Consider the following 14,402-nt stretch of genomic DNA (forward strand, 5'->3'; position numbering starts at 1 on the left):
AGAAACAGGACATTAAAGCAAACTTGGATTCACTAGCCCTGTGCAAGGCTGCTGCAAATCACTTGAACAAGATTCAGGCTGGAAGGAGCTGGCCCAGAGACTCTAAGCAGCATGGCAATGATTAGGGAGAAAGAGCAGGGGTACATTTTCAGAGCAGCCTGGGGCTTCCAGGAGTGGAATAGGAGAGGATTGTGATAGGCTGGACAAACCACACTGGAGCAGGGACAGAAACATGGCCTGAAGTCATCTCCACTCCACGCTTCCAGCCAGCAATGTCAAGCCCAGAGAGAGGGACCTCCAGTGGGAAGGAGAAGAACAGCAAAAAAGAGGCTTTAGTGCTGCTGACAGGACAGATGTCTAGTATATTGGGTTTGAAGTACAGCGGCCGAGGGAATGGGTTGAGCTGCCCTGGGCTAGGAACCCATGCAGCAGACAAGCCTGGGAGAAGACTGGACTTTATGTCATCTTCCTGTTCATGAGTTTGTTACTTAAGTCAAAATCCCTAGGGCCAGCATCTAGTCCCTATAGCCCAGACCCACATGAGCACCCACAACGGAGGAACAACGCTGGAAGTGGCTTTATGCCAGACTGCTGCTGCCTGCAGAAACAGCTCAGCAAACCTGGGCTCTAGCCTCTTACCCACCTGAGGGCAGCCAGTGACTCTTTCACAAGTTATTAACCTCAAACCACACACATTACATAAGGGCACAGACAGACAGACAAATGCCCCCACACACGGTAATTAAACACCATATGCTGAGTCACTTTCATATACTAAAGGCTTTTTATGTCAATCTAGCCTGAACTGCAGTTTGCTATGAGCAGTGAATCCAGCATTTTCATGCTACACTAGAAGTAAAGTTTCACTCCTTTCAAATTCATTATTAGTCAGTTATAGCCCATGGGAGTTCGCACAGTACAGCCCTACCACTTAGCACTTTCATCCACTGATCTCCAAGCACTGTACAAAACAGATCGGTATCATTATCGCTACTTCACAGAGGAGGAAGCAGAGGTACAGAGAGCGGTTGAAGGCCAGATTTTCAAAAACAATCACTAACATTAGGCGCTTCAATTTTTGAGTGACCATCTGGAATCAGATTTTCAGTGGTACTGAGCATCTACACCCCCAGTTGGAGGCAATGAGGGCTACAGGTACTCAGCACCTCCAAGAATCAGGTCCCTAACAAGAGGTTTGATCTGGGCACCCCAAGAAAAGCCTGATGCCCCCAAAATGAGTGGCCACTTTCAAAAATGTTGGCCTATGTCCACTTGACCAAGATCATGCACCAAGTCAGTGGCAGACTTGTGAATAGACCCCAGGAGTCCCAATTCCTAGCCCTACACCTTACCCTACGGAGAAATACCCAGAGAGATGCCTACATTACATTCTCTAGACAGGCCACACCCAATCACACACACACCCAACCACACACACACCCTACTTGTATCTTGCCTAGTTAGATGGGGTGGATTTCCGCCAGGATGCCCTCTTTCCACAACGCCTGAGCAGATGACATGGCCCCTTTAGAGACATGCAGCTCAAGTCTCACATTTGTGTTTGGATGCTGGGCTGCGCAATAAGCACTGGATTCGAGCAAGCATGCAGCACCCAAACAAACACATGCACGATGGAAATGCAAGCTGCGCATTTGACTTCACACTCTTGTAGGGCAATGAGGAAATTGATTTGTTATCCAGGCATATTATGTCTAGTGATCCAGATAGGAGCATTAGCTTTCAATTATCTGATATGTTTAGCATTACAAACAAACAAACAAACCAAACTATCTGACACTCCAGATCACACAGATATGAATGTGAGTGGGGGGCAAGAGGGCCTTCTTTTAAAAGCATCAGCCAGTGGAACCCAGCTCTCTGTCTCTTCCCAGCTGTCAGGAGAAAAAGCCACAGGCCCTGCAACTCAGGCTGATGGGTACTTAAAGGTGATCTGCTGAAGTGGGCTTCAAAGGAAGCCCTTGAACCTGTTTTGTAACTAGCACTCTGATCTGGAAGGGTGCTGCAATGCAAAGCAGCAATTACCTGCAGGAATACCAATGAGCAGCTGACAATCTGTTGGACCCACTGCAGTTTGTAGATGGGATGCTAGAGATCCTGGGTCAATTCCACAGTGTTTGCCTGGAGACTTCACCGATCTCTATAGCACACATCATCCTGCTAATGATTGCAGTAGAGAGCATACGCTGACTCTGCCCACGTCCCCACCCTTTCAGTGCCTGTCCTGTTATAATTATACTAGCAAAGACTGATGGTTGCATAGTTCCAGTGAACCCCAAAGCATTTAACTCGCTCTATGTACAGGAATCATTCCTCCACCACTGAACCGTAACCACTGCTAGCATGGAAGATGCAGGCTGCCTCATGGCAACGTGACACCAGGTTCAGGACAGAGAGGAAGTTCTGAAGAATCCTGTCTCCAACTGAAGCCGCATGGGGAGTTTAGACCCAGCAGAATGTAGGTACCTGAGTTGGAATGAGTACAGCCAGGGGTCTAGAGGGAAACACTCCTGCTCTGGTAAGCAGTGCCATGGGATTTGTTAACTAGCAGACAGGGCCTTGGTTTCATGATCCCTCTGAAGAAGAGCATCCTGCAGCAGCACACTGGTGACCTGCACCGCGCCAGGGCACGGAGGTTAGTAGTGACTCCGAGGATGTCACCTCCATTGCTCCCTGCAGCACAGTCACTCCGGACTCAGAAGGCCTGGTGCCCTCTTTCTGCTTGGTAGCATTGTGCTAGGGCCATGGGGTCAGCACCGACTCGGGGGAGAGCACCTATACTCCATCCCTGCAGCACCCTGAGTTCTCTCTAGAAGCCCCTCTGCTATAACCCCAGATACACCCGTGAATGACGGCCAAACGGTTTCATGCAGGTTACTGCTGCCCAGATTCACAAAATTGCTCCGCACGAACTGTGACCATCTCAGAAGAACTCAGTGGCTCAACCCAGAGACCAGGGATCAAAGGCAACCACTGTGGCAATGAATAAATGAACAATTCCTGGCAAGTTCCACCAGATCAGAGCAGTGACAGACTTGGCTTACCCCTCCACACCACCCCATCAGCCTGCACTGGCTGGCTTTCACTAAACCCTTCCTTCTGGCAGGCAGGGAGGGGAGTGCGTGTGCCTTCCAGTGGGGATAAGAGAAGCCACCACACAGCATGTCTCTGCTCCTCCTCCCTTAGCGCTTAGGTACAGTCAGCCTGCCTGATACTGCTCTCTGGGAGGCAGGAGCTGTGCACAGCTCGAGGTCTGTCTCCCCTGGTGAACACAGGCCGCTCCTTGCCTTTCCCATCATTTACAACTGCCCTGTATCAAACATGTCGCTGTTGGCCGCTCCCTGTCAGTTTAGAAGCAACATTCGAGAGGACCGTACTCCACTCCCTAAGCCTGGCAGGGGGAGATGCTTCAGTGACCAGCAATCACTCCTCAGATTTGCTCAAGAATCCAAGAGAAATTGGTCTGTATAGCCACAAAGCTCCCTCTGCATTCGAATCCCTGTGGCATCTGGCTCTCAGCTAACAGTGGCTCCGAGCTAACTGGCCTTTGGCTAGTCACAGTGCAATTCATTTCCAATTTCTAAATGTCCAGCCAATGGCAGTCAGCACATCAGTCCACCTCTGGAGCCAGAGGATATGTGGGAAGGTGAAGCGTGGCTAGTTCCAGCGAGGTGAAAGGCAGACTTCAGTGCAGTTCTCCACAAGGCTGCTACTGTCCCAGTCCAGCAGAGGTAGGAAATTTAGCTGCCCAGATGATCTGGGCATCTGTGGCTCTCAGTAGCTTTGTTGTGCTGTATAGCTGACTAAGGTAGCCTATGTTGCTTAGGAGGACTTCAGCTTTCTCCTTGACCCCAATTTCTCTAGGGGAGAGGCACAGTGTAGGTCACATTCATGGGACATCCAGAACTAGCTCATTCACTGCTGAGCACACGGAAAGACTTCTCTCCATAGAGATCAGTTCTTATTTGCCACAGCTCAGCCCTGCTTCTTAGCTTAGCCCCAGAAGAGAGGCATCATGGCATCTTTTTAGGAAGCTCCTCTCCTGTACCAGGGAGAGGCTGAAGATATGCTCCAAACCAGACAAGGTTAAGTGGAAACCTGCCTGTCCTGACTCCAGCCTGACTTTGCATGCTCCATGAGGGACAGAGAAGAGAGTCCATGGCACAGCAAAGACCCTGGCTGTACGCAGGGAGATTAAACAGCACACGGGTCTCCAATTTGCATTCTCCCTTCACCCACACCTGCATGCGCCATAAGATTTTCTGAGGAAGCCGTAAAGGAATTAAGTCACCCTTTACAGTATTATAAAGCACTTATCACATACATTTAATAACTACAGGCATGAAAGACTTAATTCACTCAACATGGAAGTTATAAAATTGAATCAGTAACTGAGCATCAAAGGGAAATGCAGACACAAATACTTACAAGGGCAATATTTTCCCTATTAAAAGGATGGATTTCTCCACAACTCCCCCTCCCCACAGGCCCATAAAAAAAAAAAGTCTCCCAGCACGGAGGAAGTTTGTATTACTAGAGGATAATTCGAGGTCACTGGGAAAAAAAAAAGTGACTCCAGCTTTGGAGAAATAATTATCAGCAGAACCCTAGGGTGTAATTGTGATTTGTCAAGGTAATGATCATGAAACATAACATTTGTGACACAGCACTCTCAACACTTGCGAATCTGTGCCGCCAGTCAGCTCCTTGTAGAGTGTGTGTTAGGGGAGACGATGTACGAGGCATGCTCCGGATCCTGGCAAAAAAAGCAGGAGATGTGGCAGTTAGTCACCCTTCCACAGCCCCAGCCTCACATAACCTAGTGGTCCATGCAGGATCATTCAGAGGAACTATGCTGCTGAAGAACGGTCCGACAAAACAGACAGCGCTGCTGGTTAGAAACAACCAACGACAGGGCCGATCCACAGCTCGCAGGAGCCAGTGCTCAGCTCTGCAGCCTACCCCCAGATGTGACACTGCACCAGCACCCTGCACAGCACTCAGCCCCAGCGTCCCAAACAGCTCAGTCATCTGTTTGGCATGGCTTATTGGCAGCCTCAGAGATACAAAGGCATCAGTGGGCCATGGAGACGGAATTCTTCTCTCCCCACTCAGAAGGTTTCCCAGGCCCAGCTGAGGCCCACTGGCAGGGTTGTGAGACGCAGGGGTGGACAAAGCTTGCCCTGCTTCAGTCCGTGCTGTGCCTGTCCTGTGACTAGGGGATGGCAGCCCCGACAACTCCCAGTCTGGCACCTTTCCCCAGTGCTTGACTCACTAAAAGCACTTCAAGATTTTTGTAAAGGGAACAAAGCAGAGAACTTTGCTCTTGGAAAAAGTGCTGAGGCATCTCAGAATAATGTTTTGTGATGCTCTAGGGGGAATGGAGAGGAGAGCCGATAGATATTGGCCAAGGGATGAGATCAGGGTCTCTGACTGTGGTGCTTGGAGGCTGGGGCAGAGTTTGTAGCGCACCAAGCCCTGTGCAGATGCTACCAGATTCACATGCACTAATTCCAGGACGGCTATGAGCTACCTGAGGCCATCACAGAGCAAAATGAGAGCACAGGCCAGATGAGGGAGAAGCAGCCAACCAAAAGGGGCTTGAGAACTCAGCAAAGCTTTGGCTTCAGGGCCAATCCATACATTGGGACAGACGGACAGACACTAAAAACCCAGTGAAACTGTACACCATTCCCACACCACATAGTTTAGTCCAGAGGGGGCTTGAGGTGTTCTTTCCCCCTCCCATCAGACACGTGCAGCTCTGGGAGGGGACTGGGACGCGATGCAGCATGGCTGAAAAAGCCGAGATGTGTCCTTAAACGAACGTTAAGATTGGATTCCACACTGAAGCTTGGCAGGAAGGAAGGCCCCCACTTAGCATTCAAAAGAGACGATGGAGGAGCTGACTTAAGAGATTCACAGGGTACGTCTACGCTGCAAATAAATAAATAAAAAGCCCCACAGCAGCAAATCTCGGAGCCCAGGACAATTGACTAGGTTTGGGCCACGAGGCTAAACAGAGCAGCGTAGATGTTCCTGCTCAGCCTGGAGCCTGGGCTCGGAGACCCAGCGAGGTGGGTGCAGAAACGTCTACACTGCTATTTCTAGTCCCATAGTGTGAGACCACGTCAGGGGGTGCAGGCTTGGAGATTTGCTGCCACGAGGCTTTTTTTGCAGCCTAGACAGTCACTGTTTGGGCGACACAGGGTAAGAGGGAAGATATTGGCCTATCAGGGCTTGTCTACACTTACCTCGGAGGTTTGGCGGCAGTCGACCAGAATTACGCAAATGACGCAAAAAACTTGCGCAACGCTCATCGACTTCTGTGCTTCTGTTCTGCGCTCAGTCTTCAATGCACTGCGCTGACGGGAACCGCGTTCCTGTCGACGCGGCGCTACGCCACTTGAGGAGGTGGTCTTAATAGGTCGCTTTCTGGATTGACTGAGTGGGTCTTCACTGACCGCTCAGTCGATCCAGATAAGTTGATCTGACGGCGGTGAATTTGCTGCCTTTGTGTAGACATAGCCTCGGTGTGTGTGGAGTGTAATCACCATGCAAGAAGAGGAATTGTTTAGGGCAGTAGATCAACCTTTTTGGCTTGAGGGCCACAGATATCATTGTTACAACCCCAAAGGATCAGCAGCCCCCCGCTGCAGCCAGATGGAAATTCAGTAAGGAGGCTGCCTCCTCGCTCATCTCCTGTTCCCCTGGATGCAGCAGGGAAACTGCAGACGTCCACTGCACGCGTCCTGTAGCCCCGTGTGCTCCACCTGGGTCCCTAGGCAGCGGCCCCCTCCTGTAGCCAAGAGGACGGAAGTTCAGCACTCCCCTCCCTCTGGTGCCAACAGGTACCCCAGAGCCTAGGGTGGAATCAGAGTCTCCCATAACTGGGTGTGGAATCACCCCACCAGAGCCCCATCTTGGAGGGTGCACACTTTAAACCACACCAGGCGGGGGGGGGGGGAAGAATCTTGCACTGTCCCTCAGTGATAGATAAAATGACCCCTCCTCTCTGTGCCGATCCTTGCCTAGCACTGCCTCCTCTTCCCTATCTTTCCACACAGCCTGGCCAGACAGTACAGGGGCAAGAACCTTCCCCTCTGCAGCTCTCTTTGTCAAAGCCTTTGGCGTTCTCCCCCTTGCCACTGAGTTAATAGCTCCGCAAAGCACCTTGCTCTCCGGTTTGTGACTGAAGGCCATTGTATCATCACTGCCAGTAGAGACACGGAATGCATTCTTCATCTAGGTACAGGATCCTGAAGATCACAGTGAATTCTTCTCCCCCCAGAATCCTCCTCTGTCCTCTGGAGCCCCACCACAGTTCCCAGGACACAGCAGTACCAGGTGTGGATATTTTATTTTTTAAAGGACACTTTTCTAGTAAACGGGAACGAGCTGAGTGTCCCAGCCAGCGTCTCTCACCAAAACATGTTCCACTGTCCCGGGTATCTGGAAATTAGTGCTGAAAGACTGCCTCATCTGCAGTATCTATATTCATTGCTATGGAAAGGCAACTAGAGAACGGAAGATGCTCTAGAAAACCAGCCTCTATCCTGTAAGTGATATATTTAAGCTCTCCTTGGAATCCAGATAGATTTATCCCAGGCACAGCTGCTCTGTCCAGGTAACAATGCTGCTGGTAGTCCATAAGAACGCAGGCCAAGAGTTTAGGCCCTGCATTTTAATTTTGTTAAAGGGTTTGGGTTTAAATGTGGAAGAGCGTTAGATCAATGTTATTGATACCTTACTGAATGTTTTGCTACACATGGGGGTGGAGCAGAGGGGGTGGGAATGGGGTATCAACCAGTCACATTCCCTGCATGTTGTGCCTTGGTTGGTTTTTCCACCATCCTCCAGTCTAAGAGCATGTCTTTACTGCAGCATAAGCCCAGGGTTCAAACTCAGGCTCAAGCCTAACCCCCTTTCCCTCTCTACACAAATCACACTAGCACAGGGCTCAGACCCCAGGTCCCAGAACCCCAGGAGGGTGCAGGGTCCAAGCTTGAGTCTACCTGGACTGAGGATTCAAGTCCTATTGATCTGCAGTATAGATGCAGACTCACTGGACTCATGATCTGGGAGTCCACCAGAAGTATCCCACAGGCTGACTTTCCCACACTGCACCATGAACAAAGGGCTAGAGGGGCCTCATTTTGGGAGGGAGCTAGGAAGTCTGGGATATGAGTGGTTGGACAAGAGTCCACACAATGCCATGTAGATGCTGGAGACCTGGGTTGGGACTCAGGGTTCAACGATTCTAACCTGGGTTACAAATGAGTGTAAACGCTCAAACCCCAAGTTAATAAACTCAAGGTCTGCTAACTCAAGTTCTACTAACCCTGGGCTTACATTGCAATGTAGACATACCATTAGGGTCTGTCTTCAATGCAGAGTTAGCCCAGCTTCTTATCTGGGCATTGCCCCTAGCCAATCCACTCACAAAACCCGCTCAGCTGAGTCAAGTGGCGTTTTCAACCCAGGCTAGTTGGCCTGGCCAGGAATGTGGGCTACAGCCTAGGTGCTGCTTTCACTCAGGCTGGTAACCCGCCCACTTTGCAAGGAGGCTGCAGGCTAAACCACTTGAGCACTGACAGTCCCCCAGTTCTCCCTGTGCTCCCCGACAGACAGACAAGTTCTCCCGCAATTCAAAGGAAAAGAATCAAGCACCTCTGCTCGCTGCAGGGCTGAGAACTATGGGAGATGCCCCCTGACCTCCCAGCAACACACACAGGGGAATGCAACACCAGTGCAGACAGCAACTTGGGAGAGAGAGGGCTTTGCAGAAGGGCTGCTCAAAGCCAGGTTAGGCTGATCTGGGTGCTCAGATCCCATCACTGTCCCCCCAGGCTAGCTACTGTGAAGATATGCTCCTTGCCAGCCTGTGCACTATTCCCCCGCCCCCTCCCCCCAGCTCACTGGGACCCCTTTTGAAAATATTTCAGGCTGTGACAACACCCCCCCACATGCCATGCCACCTTTACTTCTGCACTGCTGCTGGGAGCGGCACTGCCTTCAGAGCTCTGAAGGGCTCTGGCTGTCAGCCATGCACCTTGTGACCCCCAACCCCCAGTTTGGGAACCCCTGCACTAGAGCCAGGGCCTTCCCAGGGCCAGAAGAGTTCCACGTGATCTTCTGCCTCGCTGCTGCAAAGAGAGAACAAGCTACTTCACGAGGTACAGCAGCTGAGAGGAAACCCAGCTGGTGGAAGCAGCGGCAGGGATTTCTTTAACAAACACCCCTCTTAATGTCACGTCCTTATTACCTTGTTAGCACCAGTAGGAACAGAGCCCTGGGTTCCCCAGTGAGCGCATTAGGCCTCCAGAAGTAATTAGTGCACTGCTCGATCACATTTCCGCTCACACAATGAAACCCTTGCTCATTAGGATCAAGCGGCAGTGAAGTGATCGACGGGAAACAGGAAGCGCCAACAGAGAACTGCATCTGCCCCACCAGTTCCCCTCCAAGAGACAGCACAGCCTAATGGTCTGAGCACAGGACTGGGAGTCTGCACGCCTACATTCTATTCCTGATTTGGAATCTCTGTGGGACCTTGGACACATCACCTCACCTCAGCTTCCCCATCTTTCATCCGGAAAACACCACTCACCTTCATCAGAGGAACAGAATGGAGGCTCTGTTTGTACAGGGCTTTGCATTGTTAAGCTCTGCACAAGTGTTGTTACAGCCCCCCTCCTATCACCCCACCTCAGCTTTGCCCAGGGTCAGACAAAAGTAATTGTATTAATCAACTTTTGCGCTGCTTTAGCACCTTTCAACAGAGAATCTGAAAACACTTTACAGATACTGACCCTTGCAACACCCCTTCAAATGAGGTAAGTGGCATTGGTTGGGGAAACCCACAGGGTGAGTGAGTGAGGAGTGAATTCTAATTCAGCAGCACCTTACACCCTTTTGGCAAGACGCAAGTTATTTAAATGCAACCACCTTTGGGGTGGAACACAGCAGCTTCAAGGCAGTGGATAATAAGGCCCCAGTCTTCTGCTTTAACCGACTAGACAACTTGTCTCTCCCTTTAGCTCCAGTGGAAGGAGTCAGACCAAACTCATCTATTTCTCCCCATGCAGGGACCATTTGCTTCCTTATTGTTGGGGATGGGTGTGTGGCTGGCGGTCCCACCGGGTGCCAGTGTGCTGGCTTTCTTCATGAAATCATGACTAAAACAATCCTTTGCACCAGGTGAGGCGGTCCCAGCCACTGCCTGTTAGAGACTTATTTGCTGTGTATCAGGAGCATATGCTCTGGATTAGGGACTATTACCATAAACCTGTTCATGTTTCATTACCCTGCAGCTCTGGGGTTGAGGGCTTCCCCAGGGAAAAAGCTGCTTCCTGAGAATCTCAATTACAGCACATGCCTCAGGAAGGGGCAGCATCACCTGACTTTGGAGGTGTTCATAGGGCACCCAAGCCACCACCCCTTGGGCAGCAGCTAACAGAGTTAGGGAGAGCCATCCTGGCTTCTGGATGGAGCACACTTGTTTCATTCCTTTTACAGAACATAAGTGCGCCAGGTCCTGACCTTCTGTGGTCATTAAAGATCACACGGCACTTTACTCAAGAATCAGGGTGCCATCCCCAGTGTCCTGGCCAAATTCCAACTCACCCAATTACATCCTGCCTCATTAAATTCCCCCAGCAGTTCCAAATGGATAAGGGGCAGTTCTTCATTTCCTGTTCTAAACCACCGTGTAGCACCAGGCCCACGCTCCCAGAGGGACAAAGGGTACGTAGAGTTTCAGGCTGCACCAGAAGTCAGGGCATGAGATGGTGTGACTAACCCCAGAGGTGGGTAGGGTGGCTACGCAGGCATCCCCATGACATTGGACGTACCAGCACTGCCAGGAATGACATGGGCCCGCCCCCGATGGTGCACTCTTGCAATGCATGCCAAAACAGAGGAGGCCATTTTGAAGAGTGCACCACCCCACTCCTGCTAGCGTGACCACATGCGCGCGTGAGGTCAGCCCAGCACCCTTTTCATATCGGACAAAACCATACCTGGTCTTGTGTCAGTACCCGAGAGGGGACAACACATCTACAGACAGGACTGTGCAGCCTAAAAGCAGACAAACAGCCTGCCCAGATGTGGTGGGGGGTCAAGGACCCAGAGGTCTCTCCAATCATAATATCAATCAGTTTATCTTTAAATTAGGGTGGACTCCATGCAAGAGAAGAGCTAAGAGTGCCAGCCAGAGCTAGACATAGGGTGGAGGCCAGGTATCTCAATCCTGACCCACAGCCCCCAGCTACCCCATTCTTAGCCTGCCCCGCCACCAGCGCTACGCATACAGCTTAGCCCTGAGCCACAGCCCTCTTGCTGCACCAGTCCTGCCCCCTCCTCACCCACACATGCTTAAAACAAAAAAGGTTCCATGTGAATCTAAATTTAGGAGTTCTCTTTTCTATGCCAGACTTTTTTTTTAAATCTGTTTTAAATGCAGATATGAATTTCAGAGACAAGGGGTTCCTCCCCCCATCCATTCCTCCTCTGACTGTCACAAAAGCTGTAAAAACAAAAGCAAAGATTTGCAAACTCCAAGTGTCAGAAGGTCCTTCTGGCCCTTGAGCGGTTATGGCTTTGGCAAGAGTCATGTCCTGACCCCAGCCTGAGCTCTTCTTGTCCTCTCCCTCCTCTGCACCCCCATCTCCTCCCTCCTAAACTATTTCAGGCACCAGTTTTCCCACACACACCCGATAACATGAAACCTGCTGTGCTGCGGCTGATCCCGACCAGGCAGGGAGATGGAGCCAATCTTTCTTGGACTTGTTTTCAGCTCCCACGAAGTATTTGTTTTTCTAAATGGCTCCCAAGGAGCCTGAACTTTGATCCTCCAGCATTTCAGCTCCTCGGATGTTTATGAAGCTTGAGCAACTGGGCAGTGATGCCCAGCTGGGCTGGCACAGGGCCAATCCGCCCGCCCCCTCCCCAGCCAAACACTGTCCAGCAACAGACAAGGTTGCCAAGGAGCTTGGAAGAGGCCCATCCAGGTCTCTATTTTTACAGCGCTGCCACTGAGGATTTAAAACCTCTCTGCTTAGCATGCTTGAAGCCTGTTCTGAACAGCAAAGCCACTGACTCCAAGCATGCTATTACCATACAGTTTATGTGCCCATTGCCATGGCTGCTTGCTTGTTCCTTCCATGACAGAGAAACCACGGCCTGTTCTGCTAGCTTTAACAGCTAGCCAGCCACTGCCATCTGCCCCACACCCCAAGGGGGGAGATTTCACTATTGCAGCCTGAGCTCAGTGCTTGATGACCTGTCAGAAGGCGCAAATACCCCTGACACCCTCCAACAAAGTCACTTGACACCAAGAGTTCAACCCCAGGGGCTGTCAGCCAGCGGAGTGACATTAGCAGCCTTTCGAAATTATAATGTTTTCCTTTCCTGCAGTTTGTAATAATTTCTTGGAAGCTTCAAAGAAGAAGGAAAACAAAGGTGTCTCTTTTCTGAACGTTTCCTCCACTGAGCACTCCTGCTGGTGTGTTATTGTAGGATGGGTCCGGAGAGCTAGCAGTGCATTAGTGTGGGATTGCTTGCCAGTGCTGGGCTGTTGGTATTGCAGAGTATTTTGTGGGAAGGGGATGGTTGGCTTTGCACAAGAATGACATTGTCTAGACAGAGCCAGGGCTAGAGGGGTAGGGGGAGTAGGAGAAAGTATAAGTGATCAAATATTGCCCTCTCCCTTCCCCCCCCAAACATCCTCGACCTTGGCAGTGTCCCTTTAACAAGGGTGTTTTTTAAAGATGGAAACAATAGGGCAGTGAGAGACTGTTAAAGGGGCTGAGGCATTTAGGTTAGGATTCCTGGTAGACGCAGCTAAGGAAACCATGGATCTGTTCAGACCTAGATACAGAATGGAAATGCCTCCACCCCCAGTGGAGAAGTGGCATAGATACTATTCCATCCCACATAGGCACTATGTAAGTGCCTAACTGAGTTGTGAGTTATCCTCTCAGCACTCCATGGGGGGAGTGATATTTACAGTCAGTCATGAAAAATAATATCTCTAGGATGATGCTCATTAAAGAATCCGAAGTAGATGCACAGAAAATGATTATTTTTAAGCAGACTCCTTTAACGGTCAGATGGAAGTTTTTTGACTGCCGGACAAATTTTGACTCCATGCACAGGGTGAGCAATGAAGACCTGTCGTGATCCATTTTTGGCACTGGGAGAAGGGGTGGAGCCACCTGTCTCTTTTTAAGGTCAGCTAAGAAAGATGGCTGCAGCAGTGAGGTTAAACACAACTCCCTGTATCATGAAGCAAGGTCCCAGGGAGAGTACCCTGAGCGCCTGCTTCTCTTATTGAGATGTGCTAAGTACACACATGACAAGCCTGATAAGTTTCTAATTTTAGAGCACAAACTATTTCCAAAGCATTCCCGAAGGCCAATGCTAAACTGACAGGTATAAAATCTTGCAGGGGCATTCAAGGAATCTAGAGGCCATTGTAATTCATAATTGCAAAGAAGGAATGAGAAGCAAAGCCAAGTTCAAGCTCCTGACGGTGCCTGCTCTTTCTGCACGGAGGCTGAAAATTCATTTACTAGGACAGGGCCTCCCTTTTGGTGCCGTTTAGGGTCACGGAGCAATTACAATGCCAGAAAGCAGCTCCTCAGCAGAGAAAACATCTCAGCATGTTCCTGGATTCTTTGCGAATCTTAACTCAAACTTTGCTTTTTCTTCCCAGGCAGCTGCGTGGGCTGAGAGGTCCCAGTACCAGCCTGGCTTCAGAGCAAATATCACCCCAGACTATCAGAGGATGCAATCTGCATGTTAACACAGAGCGCGATGAGAATGGAGACACAGAGAGCGCGAGGGCAGACACCAGGGTGAGACTAGAGGACGCAGAACGGCAGAGACACGGAGAGAAAGTCTGAGCGTCGAACACAAGCTCTCAGTTGTTGGAGCCAGCTAGTGGTGCCGCTGATATAAAGCCACTTCCAATGTTCTCATGGTAACGGTGGCACCGCAGGCATCAGAAGGTAACAGCAGCCAGCACCAAGCCAAGGGGGAAAAGCCCACCCCACCAAGCCGGCGAAGTCAGCTACCAGGGAAAGTGACTGGGGAATCCAAGCGTCAGAAGAAAGGGAAACTCACTCTGCGTGAAGAATGTGAACATTGTCTCATGCCAACACAGAGAAAGTCCCCCGGGGGCTTGCTCGCTCAGCAGCCCACAACAGCTGGGACCCAATAGCTCTTGCTGTGTGCCGGACTGGGTTTTGATTAGGGTTTCCTGCTGAGGTGGGGTGGCATCTCATGCCTGACTGAACTGGAGGGCTCTGCCAGGTCTACACAAAGAGAACCTCAGGTGACATGGGAAGCCCCCCACTTGTCTGCTGGCCTCTATCCACTCT

The 14,402-nt window shown here is 50.6% G+C and overlaps 1 protein-coding gene across 4 annotated transcripts in view; it reads right to left on the reverse strand.

The window, feature by feature from the left end:
* NTRK3 (neurotrophic receptor tyrosine kinase 3) overlaps nt 1-14,402 on the reverse strand; it is a 297,966-nt gene that overhangs the window by 236,467 nt on the left and 47,097 nt on the right. The window lies entirely within an intron of this gene.

This window comes from Emydura macquarii, unplaced genomic scaffold (assembly GCF_026122565.2).
Source record: "Emydura macquarii macquarii isolate MOO-44397 ecotype Brisbane River unplaced genomic scaffold, CSIRO-AGI_Emac_v2 contig_1644, whole genome shotgun sequence".
In the NCBI taxonomy this organism is placed as follows: Eukaryota; Metazoa; Chordata; order Testudines; family Chelidae; genus Emydura; species Emydura macquarii.